Source organism: Syngnathus floridae, chromosome 17 (assembly GCF_059516105.1).
Source record: "Syngnathus floridae isolate MCC-2025c chromosome 17, RoL_Sflo_1.0, whole genome shotgun sequence".
Taxonomy (NCBI): Eukaryota; Metazoa; Chordata; class Actinopteri; order Syngnathiformes; family Syngnathidae; genus Syngnathus; species Syngnathus floridae.
The window spans coordinates 1,552,094-1,565,754 of NC_142429.1; the positions used below are offsets into that span (position 1 = coordinate 1,552,094).

General features: G+C 46.0%; 1 long non-coding RNA gene across 2 annotated transcripts; it reads left to right on the forward strand.

Annotated features, from left to right (window-relative positions):
• The first annotated feature begins 3,379 nt into the window (after positions 1–3,379).
• On the forward strand, positions 3,380–8,627 carry LOC148383149 (uncharacterized). 2 transcript variants are annotated; one of them, XR_015853423.1, is made up of 2 exons: positions 3,380–7,699; positions 8,192–8,627. It is a non-coding gene; the product is annotated as an uncharacterized LOC148383149 (long non-coding RNA). The 2 variants fall into 2 exon arrangements; XR_015853424.1 differs by having other exon boundaries at positions 8,216–8,627.
• Positions 8,628–13,661: the final 5,034 nt, after the last annotated feature.

Genomic DNA, 13,661 nt, shown 5'->3' on the forward strand with positions numbered 1-13,661 from the left:
TGAAAAGTTTAACTGAAAGGGAAATTATTTTCTCCAACTAACGTTGAGTTTATATGTAAATTGTATGTCTATCCCCTCCGTGAGTCGTCACCTTATCGTGGTGGAGGGGTTTGCGTGCCCCTATGATCCTAGGAGCCATGTTGTCGGGGATTGCATGCCCCTGGTAGGGTCACCCATGGCAAACGGGTCCTAAGTGAGGGGCCGGACAAAGCACGGCTCACAGAAGCCCCTTATGATGTGTAAAATAAATGGACTTCGTTTTACCTCGCCCGGACGCGAGTCACCGGGGCCCCCCTCTGGAGCCAGGCTTGGAGGCGCGGCTCGAAGGCGAGCGTCTGGTGGACGGGCCTTCGCCCATGGGGCCCGGCCGGGCACAGCCTGAAAAGGAAACGTGGGTCCCCCTTCCCATGGGCTCACCACCTGTTGGAGGGGCCAAAGGGGTCGGGTGCAGTATGAGCTGGGCGGCGGCCAAAGGCAGGGACCTTGGCGGTCTGATCCCCGGCTGCAGAAGCTGGCTCTTGGGACATGGAATGTCACCTCTCTGGCTGGAAAGGAGCCCGAGCTGGTGTGCGGGGCAGAAAAATTCCGACTAGATTTAGTCGGACTAGCCTCCACGCACAGTTTGGGTTCCGGTACAAGCCCTCTCGAGAGGGGCTGGACTCTCTTCCACTCTGGAGATGCCCACGGTGAGAGGCGTCGAGCAGGTGTGGGTATACTTATTGCCGCCCGGCTGGGCGCCTGCACATTGGGGTTCACCCCGGTGAATGAGAGGGTAGCCTCCCTCCGCCTTCGGGTGGGGGGACGGGTCCTGACTGTTGTTTGTGTCTATGCACCAAACGGCAGCTCAGAGTACCCACCCTTCTTGGAGTCCCTGGAGGAAGTGCTGGAGAGCGCTCCTTCTGGGGACTCCATCGTTCTACTGGGTGACTTCAATGCTCACGTGGGCAATGACAATGAGACCTGGAAGGGCGTGATTGGGAGGAACGCCCCCCCCCGATCTGAACCCGAGCGGTGTTCTATTATTGGACTTCTGTGCTCGACATGGATTTTCAATAATGAACACCATGTTCAAACATAAGGGTGTCCATGTGTGCACTTGGCACCAGGACACCCTAGGCCGTAGTTCGATGAGCGACTTTGTAGTCGTGTCATCGGATTTGCGGCCGCATGTTTTGGACACTCGGGTGAAGAGAGGGGCGGAGCTGTCAACTGATCACCACCTGGTGGTGGGTTGGTTCCGATGGTGGGGGAAGATGCCGGTCCTACCTGGCAGACCCAAACGCTCTGTGAGGGTCTGCTGGGAACGTCTGTCAGAATCTCCTGTCAGGAAGAGCTTCAACTCCCATCTCCGGCAGAGCTTTTCCCACGTCCCGGGGGAGGCGGGGGACATTGAGTCTGAGTGGACCATGTTCCGCGCCTCCATTGTTGAGGCGGCCGACCGAAGCTGTGGCCGTAAGGTCATTGGTGCCTGTCGTGGCGGCAATTCCCTAACCCGCTGGTGGATACCGGCGGTAAGGGATGCCGTCAAGCTGAAGAAGGAGTCTTATCGGGCCGTTTTGGCCTGCAGGACTCCGGAGGCAGCTGACAGGTACCGGATGGCCAAGCGGAACGCGGCTTCGGCGGTTGCTGAGGCAAAAACTCGGGTGTGGGAGGAGTTTGGTGAGGCCATGGAGAATGACTTCCGGACGGCTTCGAGGAAATTCTGGTCCACCATCCGGCGTCTCAGGAGGGGGAAGCAGTGCAACGTCAACACTATTTACAGTGGGATGGCGTGCTGCTGACCTCAACTCGGGACGTCGTGAGTCGGTGGGGAGAATACTTCGAAGACCTCCTCAATTCCACCTACACGCCTTCCATTGAGGAAGCAGGGCCTGGAGACTCTGAGGCGGATTCTCCAATCTCTGGGGTCGAAGTCACTGAGGTAGTTAAAAAACTCCTCGGTGGCAAGGCCCCGGGGGTGGATGAGATCCGCCCGGAGTTCTTAAAGGCTCTGGATGTTGTGGGGCTGTCATGGCTGACACACATCCACAACATTGCGTGGACATCGGGGATGTCTGGATTGGCAGACTGGGGTGGTGGTTCTCCTCTTTAAGAAGGGGGACCGGAGGGTGTATTCCTATTACAGGGGAATAACACTCCTCAGCCTCCCCGGTAAGGTCTATTCAGGGGTGCTGGAGAGGAGTGTCCGTCGGGAGGTCGAACCTCGGATTCAGGAGGAGCAGTGTGGCTTTCGTCCTGGCCGTGGAACAGTGGACCAGCTCTACACCCTCGGCAGGATCCTCGAGGGTGCATGAGAGTTCGCCCAACCAATCCACATGTGTTTTGTGGACTTGGAGAAGGCGTTCGACCGTGTCCCTCGGGAGGTTCTGTGGAGGGTGCTTCGGGAATACGGGGTGTCGAGCCAACTGATAAGGGTGGTTCGGTCCCTGTATCACCGATGCCGAAGTCTGGTCCGCCAAGACTGCCCGTTGTCACCGATTCTGTTCATAATTTTTATGGACAGAATTTCTACGCGCAGCCGAGGCGTTGAGGGGGTCCGGTTTGGGGACCTCAGCATCGCGTCTCTGCTTTTTGCAGATGACGTGGTGCTGTTGGCTTCTTCAGGCCGTGATCTCCAGCTCTCGCTGGAACGGTTCGCAGCCGAGTGTGAAGCGGTCGGGATGAGGGTCAGCACCTCCAAATCCGAGTCCATGGTCCTCGATCGGAAAAGGGTGGAATGCCATCTCCGGATTGGGGATGAGATCCTGCCCCAAGTGGAGGAGTTCAAGTATCTTGGACTCTTGTTCACGAGGGAGGGGAAGATGGAGCGCGAGATCGACAGGCGGATCGGTGCAGCGTTGGCAGTAATGCGGACGCTGTACCAGTCCATTGTGGTGAAGAGAGAGCTGAGCCAAAAGGCAAAGCTCTCAATTTACCGGTCACGAGCTATGGGTCATGACCGAAAGAACGAGATCCCGGATACAAGCGGAATGAGTTTTCTCCGCAGGATGTCCGGGCTCTCCCTTAGAGATAGGGTGAGAAGCTCGGTCATCCGGGAGAGACTCGGAGTAGAGTCGCTACTCCTCCACGTTGAGAGGAGCCAGATGAGGTGGCTCGGGCATCTTATCAGGATGCCTCCTGGACGCCTCCCTGGGGAGGTGTTCCGGGCATGTCCCACCGGTAGGAGACCCCGGGGACGACCCAGGACGCGCTGGAGAGACTAAGTCTCTCAGCTGGCCTGGGAACGCCTTGGGATCCCCCGGGATGAGCTGGATGAAGTGGGTGGGGAGAGGGAAGTCTGGGAGTCCCTCCTAAAGCTGCTGCCCCCGTGACCCGACCCCGGATAAGTGGAAGAAGATGGATGGATGGATGGATGGATGGATGGATGGATGGATGGATGGATGGATGGATGGATGGATGGATGGATGGATGTCTATTGTTTGTAAATTGTATGTCAAATATTTTCTCTACTAAAATAAGCCGGCAGTTCAATTCAAACCTAGGTCTGTGGTCATTTATTGTGCTTATTCTATCACCACTACACATATAGCCGAACTTAGAACTGGTCCATTATCTAAATTGCTGTAAGCACTGTCAAAAACAAAAAAGGTGTTATATAAGCGGGAAAACTGTAAGCACGAATAATGGTAAGACCAAAAAACGGTAAGCGAGGAAACGGTAAGCACGAAAAGCGGGAAAGCAATAAGCGCGAAAAACTGTAAGTGGGAAAACGGTAAGCGCGAAAAACGGTAAGTGAGAAAGCAATAAGCACGAAAAACGGTAAGCGTGAAAAACGGTAAGCGGGATAAACGATGCGCATGAAAATGGTAAGCGTGAAAAACTGTAAGCGGGAAAAACAATATGCATGAAAATGGTAAGCGCGAAAAACGGTAAGCGAGAAAACGGTAAGTGCGAAAAACAATAAGCGGGAAAGCAATAAGCGCAAAAAACCGTAAGCGGGAAAACGGTAAGCGCAAAAAAAAACGGTAAGCCGGAAAGCAATAAGCACAAAAAAAGGTAAGCGTGAAAAACGGTAAGCGGGAAAAACGATATACGTGAATATGGTAAGCGCGAAAAACGGTAAGCGTGAAAAACGGTAAGCGGCAAAAACAATACGTGTGAAAACGGTAAGCCGGAAAAATGGTAAGCAGGAAATGCTCTGGAAGCCGATATCGGCCGCTACTCCCGCAAGGTGACCGCCACTAAGGGCAATAAGAAGCTGGCTAAGAGGTCCAAAAATAAAATTTGAAGAGAGGTGAGCTTCCTTTTATGGAAAGTTCTAACCTGTTAAGTTCACCTTAGTGTCATCTTGATTGGGTCCACTGTTCTTTTGCAGGCACAAGACAGGCAAAAACAAGTGTTTTTTCCAGAAGCTCAGATTCTAAAATTTTCTCAATTTCACTAATAAAACTGTTAAAAAAATTTGTTTGTGCGGAGCCTTTTGTGATCGGCAGAGAGTTCTGTAATATTTCACACACCTTCTGTAGTAGTATTGTGTTTATGTGCCACCTCTCGCATAACCAAACGCATGCAGCGCCTCTGCCTCTCCGACTGAGTATTTCATTTCAGTCGGGGTGAGTGAACTGGAGGCAAACGCCACAGGATGTTCCATCCGCCCATGGAGCTGGGACAGGACGCATCACAGGTCACTCTGCAGATCAAAGTGGGCAAGCACAGGAGGAGAGGTGAGCTGGGCCTTCAGCCGATAGACTGCGGCGGAGCAGGCAGGAGTCCAAGACCACAACGTATCCTGTTTGAGGAGGGCGTCCAGTGGTGCGGTGGATTCGGAGCAGTGGGGGAGGAAACACAGGTAGAATGCAGTCATTCCCAGGAATGAGGACAGTTGCGCTGGGCAGGTGGGCTCAGGGAGGATGGCATCAATGTTGGTGTAGCGGGTTGAGGCCATTGGCGGTCAGACGGATGCCCACGAACTTGATGGAGGACGCAGCAAAGGTGCATTTCTCAGCGTTCGACGTGAGAATGTAGTGGGAGAGAACATCCAGCACCTTGGAAAGGTGGTCGTTGTGTAAGGCTGACGTCACTCCATGTATCACAATATCATCCAGGTACACGACCATGCCCGGGATGCCAGCGAAGATAGTGGTCGTGATCTTTGTGAAACAGCTGGGGGCAGAGCTAAGTCCAAAAGGCATGTACCTGAAGACCCCCATGTGCGTAATGAAAGAGGTGAGGTCGTGACTCTCTGGGTGCAGGGGAACCTGCAGGTAGCCCTGGTGGAGATCAAGCTTCGAGAAGACCACTGAGCCGTGAATCTTGGCCGAGAGCTCCTCTGTTGTGGGCAGCGGGTACATACCCAGTATAGTGTAACCAAAGTTGTCCGTGATGGAGAAGCCCAGGGCACAAAACAGAATGAAAATCCAAGGAGGTTGCTCCCATGGTGAGACACCTGAAAGGTGAATGCAGGGAGAGTTCTGGAGCCGTAGCACACCGCAAAGGTGGCAGTCCCAACCATGCCAATTTTAACCTGCCCACAGCCGTACAGGTCCTCTGCACTCGGCTCAATTTTCAGTTGGGGAAAGAGCCGACGGACCGTGGATACATTCAGAAGGGACCTGGAAGCTGCAGTGTCCAGCAGCAGTGGTAGGCACACATTATCCAGCTCCATTGTGCACCACTTAAACGGCTTCGTACTGGAACCCACGGAGTAGATGGTGGTGTGGCTAGAAGCAGTGGATGAGCGAGACCTGAGGCTGGCAGGGGTGGGTGCAGAGCAGAAGATTCTGGAGAAGTCCACACCACTGGCACCTCTGAACCATCTCTGCAGGCGCGCGTGTAGGGTGTGACAAAGAGTCGCAATTCCCACAGTGCTGACGTGGCATGGCGCCCCTTCGACCGGCGACGTTAACCTCGAGCTCGTCGGAGTGAGAGGTGGGCCCGAAGAGTGGAGCAGTTGAAGCCACCGTCTGAGCCAGTGGAGCAGAGTGAGAGGGGCTCGGGTTTGTTTGTTTGTTTGTTTGTTTTCACATCCATCCATCCATTTTCTGAACCGCTTAGTCCCCACGGGGGTCGCGGGCGTGCTGGAGCCGTCATCGGGCAGTAGGCGGGGGACACCCCGAACTGGTTGCCAGCCAATCGCAGGGCACACAGAGACAGACAACCAATCGCACTCACACTCACACCTAGGGACAATTTGGAGTCTTCACTCGGCCTACCAAGCATGTTTTGGAATGTGGGAGGAAACCGGAGTGCCCGGAGAAAACCCACGCGGGCCCGGGGGGAACATGCAAACACAGGGAGGGCCGGAGGTGGAATCGAACCCGCACCCTCCTAACTGTGAGGCGGACGTGCTACCCAGTGCGCCACCGAGCCGCCCCGTCACATACAACAATAATTTAAAATGTACATAGATTAAAGGGCTTACAAAGTGGCATTCTCCAGAAATATGAATACATTTAAGATGAAACTTCAATGGATTAAAAAAAAAAAAGCATCTTAATACATGTCATACAGATGAAAAAAACGAAAAATTTATAACAGGGATAAGGTATACAACATACAACAATAGGGAAAAAACACACCAAAACTAATGAATGGATCCAGGTTCATTTACCATACCATATGGAAAGTATTTAGTGTCTAAGAGAAGTGATTTCAGAGCCTTCTTAAATTGTTGAGAAGACAAGTCCCATAAAAATAGTGGCAGCGAATTGTACCATAATTGCCGGACTATAAACCGCATCGGATTATAAACCGCACCAGCTAAAATTCAGGGATATTTCAGTTTATTTCTCACATAAGCCGCACCGGACTACAAGACGCACGTGCACATGAGTTTCTTACAAAGAAAGACAGTACATAGAAAGATTTTTTAAAGCTTTAATAACATACCTTAACATTTCTTTCCAAACACTGCCTGTGACGCGGCAGTAATACCGCAGCAACACGAAAGTAACACAGCAAAGTCACTGAGACGCGGCGGTAACACAGCAGCAACACGGTAGCACAGCACTAACAGGGCTGGTTAAAAAAACATACCAGTAAAAGTAAAAAAAGAGCCGTCTTCATCTTCCTCCTGTGCACTGAAACCATCGAAGTCTTCCTCCTTAGTGTCCGATTGGAATAGCATTAGATATCCTTCGCCTCACACTTTCTCAGTCTCTCTTTCGTCGTCGGTTTTATGCATTTCTTCGAGTGTGAAAAGGGTCTGTTCGCTAATCTTATTCATGCACGAAGCGCTAAATCACATTAAACGAGCGAGCGACACGTATAGCTTAAAAGCGGCATCATATGCATTTCTTTTGTCCCCCATAATGACGGTTTGTGTATAAAAGCTTCCTGTCTTTATGTGAGTGCGGGTGTGTGCGTGATGCATGAGACGATCAAAACACAAACTAGCACGTCTCCTTCGGCGCATTATCTCTTCTACGTCTGTCTCGCTCTTGCTTCCTGCTAAAGCGCCCCCTGGAGACCGGAGGCCGTAAAAATCCATAAGTACGCTCTAGAGTAGACACAAGATAATGTCATCAACATCGACTGCCTTTGGCTTAAAAGCGGCATCATATGCATTTCTTTTGTCCCCCATGATTACGGTTTGTGTATAAAGGCTTTCTTTCAGTAATGTCCGTCTTGATCGCGTTCTGCGTGAAATGTAAACACAAACTAGCACGTCTTCTTCAGCGCATTGTCTCTTCTTCGCCTGTCTCGCTCTTGCTTCCTGCTAGTGGGCTCCCTGGAGGCCAGAGGCCGTAAAAATCCATAAGTACGCCGCGCCGCCGTTTAAGGTTCAAAGTAACCTTCTGAATAAATTGCATTAAAAGTTCACATTCATTACAACTCGTTTTTGGTGAGCAAAATGTCAGAAGAATTGAATTTAAATGCTGATTGATTGGGTTGTAATACAATGCAGATGGTCCAAACAGCGCCACTGCTTTGTGTAATTGTGTCTAGAGCACAGGTGTCAAACTCAAGGCCCGGGGGCGAGATACGGCCCGCCACATCATTCTATGTGGCCCGCGAAGACAAATTGTGCATCAAATTTGTGTGTCATTACTAGAATTGCAAATTGTCTTCACTTTTAATAATATCTTTTTTTTTTAAATATTTGACCAGTTTTTACTCGTCTGATTTGAAAACGAGTTATTTGTCAGTTTGTTTTGTAGCTTTTACTGTATATAATAGTTGATAGGTAAATTGTATATATATGTTATCATGCGTTCCCTAATGAGTACTTATTAATAAAATTATTGCACAGTATGCTTGCTGTTTCGTTTTGCAGATGTCCACCAGTCATACGTTGCTGTCTGGAGCTTCCTGACCTTCTACGCCTCGGGGACTCCAAGAAGGCTGTTGATAGCTCAAACTGTTTTGTTTATGTCTGTGACTTCTTATTTCACATAGCATTTTGTCTTTTCACTCTTTTCTCATGGTGTTTTGTCTGTGACTTCTTATTTCACATAGACTCCTGTCCTTGCACCCTTTTTGGTTCTCATCTGTAACTTCTTTTTTCACATAGAATCTCTTTCCTTCCCTCATGAGACAAAGCCCAAGCTTTCCCCCCACCTCAGGGGCTAGTCTCACACTGTGGGTAGGGCATTCCTAAATAAAAAGAGCGGGGGGTGCAAAAGACCTTTAGTGTATTTTGGATTGCTGTAAGTCTGGATGCACTCCTCGCGAGAAAAGACTCAATATTCTGCCTCACTGGTTTTTGTCTGCTGATCCTTTTGCTGAGTCAATACCTGACAGAAGAGTAAGAGTAAAAGTGATCAAGTCATCACAAAAATCACGAAAAAAATCTTATATAAGCCGCACCTGACTATAAGCCGCAGGGTCCAAAATTTTGGAAAAAAGTCGCGGCTTATAGTCCGGAAATTACGGTAAATCTTTGACCCTCTGTTGCCTATGTTAAATTGAGTATGGGCTGTACGGGCTATTGGTGGTCTGAGGTCATTTGAGCTGCGTGTGGGGTAATTATGGACCTGAGAATTATGTCTAAATAAGTTATGAAAAAATAGGGGAAGGGTTCTCCCCAATGAGCCATGAACAAAGAGACCAATTTGAAGATGATTGACTTGAAAACCAGTGAGGATGCCTAGCTGAGTAAAAAGAGGCTGAGATGAATGTTTCGGATGTACACAACATATTACTCTGAGAGCTCGTTTCTGCAGACGATTTATAGGCTCAAGTTTGGTCTGGTGAGCACTAGCCCAAGCGATATTACAATAGTAAATATACGGATAGATCATTGAGTAGTACAGCATAGTGGCTACCTCAGAGCTGATTAGATGACATGTTTTACGTACAATACCAATGCTCTTGGCCATTTTTGTGGAAATAGTCATGATATGAGATTTCCAGGACAATGATCCATCAATCATAATGCCAAGGAATTGTGGAGAACACACGTTAGTTATAGGGATGCTATCAATATATATTGCTGGTGATTTGTTAAATATATGAGATTTGAGACCAAAACATATGAAGTTTGTTTTTTTAATATTAAGTGATAATTTGTTGCACCGAAACCAAATGGACAGTTTACCAAGTTCTTCATTTAAGACCCTTATAATGGTGTTGGGATCTTTGTGAGAGTAAAGGACACTTGTGTCGTCTGCAAATAAATTTTGGACAGTTTATCTGAGACATTTGATAGGTCATTAATGTATATAAAAAATAACAAAGGCCCAAGAATTTATCCTTGAGGCACTCCGGATTGCATATGAAGTAAGGCAGAATCGGTTCCATTGTCGGATACAAACTGTTAACTGTCTTGTAGATAACTCTTGAACCAGAGAAGCGCATTATTTTTTACCCCAATATGAGACAGCTTTTTGCAATAGAATATGGTGATTGACCGTGACAAACGCCTTAGATAAGTCCAGAAAAATACCTATTGTGTTTTCCTTTCTATTCCTCGCACTATATATTTCATTTACTAAATGTAAGAGGGCCATGTAAGTCGAATGTTTTTTCCTGAACCCATACTGGTGTGTATTTAAAATATTGTATTTGTTGAGATGTTCAATTAATCTATGGTAAACAAGTTTTTCAAGTATTTTTGATATAGCAGGCAAAACAGAAATTGGTCTATAATGATTGAAAATGGCTGGGTCATCATCTTTATGAATTGGTATAATTTTGGCTATTTTTGGTTCAGAAGGAACTGTTCCTTGGTCAAATGAAAGGTTGAAAATATGAGTTAAAGGCTGTATAATATGTTCTTGGATGGTTTTCAATAATTTACTGTCAATATTGTCACAACCTGGACAAGAATCTTTCAGACTCTCTAGTGTCTTCCGAACCTCATCTTCAGAAACAGCTGAGAAATTCATATGATCTAGGATAGGAGAATTCATGAATTCGAGTGGACTATGGTTACTACTATGTGAGATCTTTGAGGCCAGAGCAGGACCAACTTCTGAGAAAACTTTATTGAAATTGTTTGCAATTTCCTGAGGGTCAGAAATGAGCCCTCCTTTAGCCTTGAATTCTTTAGATAGTTTCTTGCATTTTTTGCTTTTGTTGAGGATACAGTTAATTGTTTTCCACAACATAGTCATGTCATTTTTATGTTTAGAAAGCTCTTTGTTGTAATAATGTTTTCTAGCTCCTCTAATAATATGATGTAATTTGTTTCTATAGTTTTTCAATTGAGCATGATTAAATGGTGTTGGACTCAGAAGATATTTTTTGTACAATCTATGTTAGTATTTACAGATTTGATGATGGCTGACGTTATCCATGGTTTGAATGGGTTATGATGAAGTTTGGAACACACCAATCTAAGGGGAAAACACAGAGACTTGAGAGATACATTGTGAAAACAGAGTGTAAGATTCTTGCGGGTCTACAGAATGAAGGATATTGGTCCATGGATGGTTGCTGATCACTGACTAAAATTTAGCTGTGTTTGTTACATTAACTGTTCTCTTATATTTAGAAGATTTTGATGTTAACTCAATGTGTTTCTTGGATATTATTAAGAAAATTGGACAGTGATCAGCAACCTCCATGCACAGAACCCCTGACTTACAGTTTACACCCAACTCATTCGTAAAAATATTGTCTATCAGTGTGGCAGACATCTCTGTCACTTTGGTTGGAACTGATATCATAGGATGAAAATAATATGAATACATTGTATCAATAAATTCCTTAGTTCAATCATTTTTCATGTGGTCTATAATGTTGATATTTAAATCCCCCATTACATACAAATTTTTCCCTTCTTTAGAAATAGTGTCCAGAACCTTAGCTAAGTCACCACTGAAATCAGACAGGCTAGAGCTAGGTGGTAGTACATACATGCAATAATGGACTGGCCAGTTTAAAAAAAGACAGCTTCAGCAGAAGACACAGAATAGTTTTCAATGTCAGATCTCTCTTTAAATACCATGTTAGAGTTAGGATATAAGGAGACGCCTCCCCCCACTTGGTCATTTCTGTATCTATAAATATGGCTATAGTTACTCAATTCATACAATTCAGCAGTGCCATCATTCAACCAAGTTTCAGTTAATCCAATTACTTTAAAAGACAAATCAAGACTAGTCAAACATAGAGCTAAAATGCCATAATTTGCCTTCAGGCTGCGAACATTAAAGTGAATGATGGAAAATTCACTATTCATATTTTGGTGGGTGACAGAGGATTTAGATTAATTCTCAGAATAGTAGTCAGATATACCAATAGAACCTTGTTTAAGCTGAGAAAAACAGTTTGTGTCCGGGTCAGTATTATATAAAATGTTCGATGTCATGTTAACATGTTAGGGAGAAAAAACAAGTTAAGAAAAAAAAAAAAATCATTGCTATTTGGATACATAGATTCAGTCCTTCAGTGGCTTCCGTGGTTTGATTACCAGCCGGTCATAATTGATGACAGCATAATTTCCATTTTCCCTGGCTTGTTTCATTGCAGGAATGAGGTCAGCTCTCTTTTTCCTAACAGATCAGATCAACTCATTTACGTAAATTCTTAAGATGGGCTCTCGCTTTAGTCATTATAAGTTCTTTGTCTTTGTATCTTAAGAATTTCACAACCATTGACCTGGGTTTTCTGGTTTTCCAGTGTTCTGTTTCCTTTGTCTCTGATTCAGGCTGGTTCAGCACAGCAGGTGTATAGGCCGAGGAAGAGTGAATCCACCAAATATCAGGAATCACAGAAATCATCCACCAATGTTGTTTGCATATGCGCTTTGCTAGTTAATGAATCGTTGAATAGTCCTTTAAACTAAAAACATTAAAATCCGTAGTATAGAGTTATAGTTAAAAAACAGGTGGAAGTGCCAGGAGCCAAACTTTTCAGCAGCAGCCAGACTGAAGTCGCTAGCCAGGGTGCTAACAGGGCAGCCGACTCGAGCTGGAAGGCTATGTTCACCGCCTTGGATAGCATTGAATCATCCGGTGACATAAACAGTTTCTCCCGCAGCCTAGGGTCGGTCGTATAAGCCGCCAGCTGATCCCGAATCATTTCCTCTTCCAAGACACCGAATTTACGGTAATCGAACAAAGTCCCGGGGAATTTTGAAATTCCCTCTGGACGTTTATTTAGGTCTCAAAAGTAGGACATGTCCAGGAAAAAGAGGATGTCTGGTCACCCTAAGAAATACACAGAGAACGGCTACGTGCTCACTATCGTTTATTTTGCGTCAGGCATCTGTATGCAGGAGTCGCTGATGGTGTAGGGCTTGGTTCAGCAACCCAGAATGTTTAAAGAGCCATACTGGACCAAATAAAACAAAAAACAGATCTGTCTGGAGCCGCAAAAAAAATTAAAAGTCTGATATAAGCCTTATAATAAACGCAACATGGGCTGTGTCTATATTAGCTATGTTAGCCTACTGTCAAATGTAGGCTACAAATACATAAGGAGCATTCATGTTTAATTTCATATCATAATATCATTTTTTGGGTGGGGTCATTTGTGTCATATGTTCTGACACAAATGACATGGTGTCTGTATAGCAATTGAATTTATTGCCCGAATAACACAATACAACATATATACAATAACAAAAACATATTTACACTAACAAAAACATGTGTACACTGACATTTTTTAGTTTTATAGTGGTACACTGAGTAAAAAAAGACAAAACAAATACGGCCATTGGTACAGCATTTGAAGAAAAAAAGGGCTCCTCTTCAGTCCTCCTCTTGCGGGGTGCGTTGGCACCTTTATTTTCCACAGACACAGACATGCCTTGCATGTCAAGCACTTAGCTTCTTATGGATCACGACCCTAGCGAAAGCATGGGAATTTTTTTATTCAACTCCTCTGTGAATGTGCATTTTCGTTTCGGCATTGCGTGTAAACACTCGGTGTAGACTGGCTAGCCAACCCTACTTCTTAGCAAAGTGAATAGATTTGAGGAGAAGGGTGTGACTTATTTGCGAATGATAAAGAAAAACCTGGAATTGAGTGAAATGGAACGGAGTGGCAATTCTATTGACAATGTACTGTACATGTATTACGTTTAAGGCAGTCCAACAAAATCCCGGATGATTTTGAAATTCCCCCGGACATTCTTTTAGGGCTCAAAAGTAGGACATGTCTGGTGTTGGATTCTGTCCACAATTTAGGGAGCGCGTTATCTGCGCCTCACAGCAAAAGCCTTTGCCAATCACCTGTTATCCAATTTACTCACTGCGTGCTCGTTTGATTTCTTCAGATTTAGGAAAATGCAAAGACACTGAAGCAGAAATTAGACTTACACAGGTTGG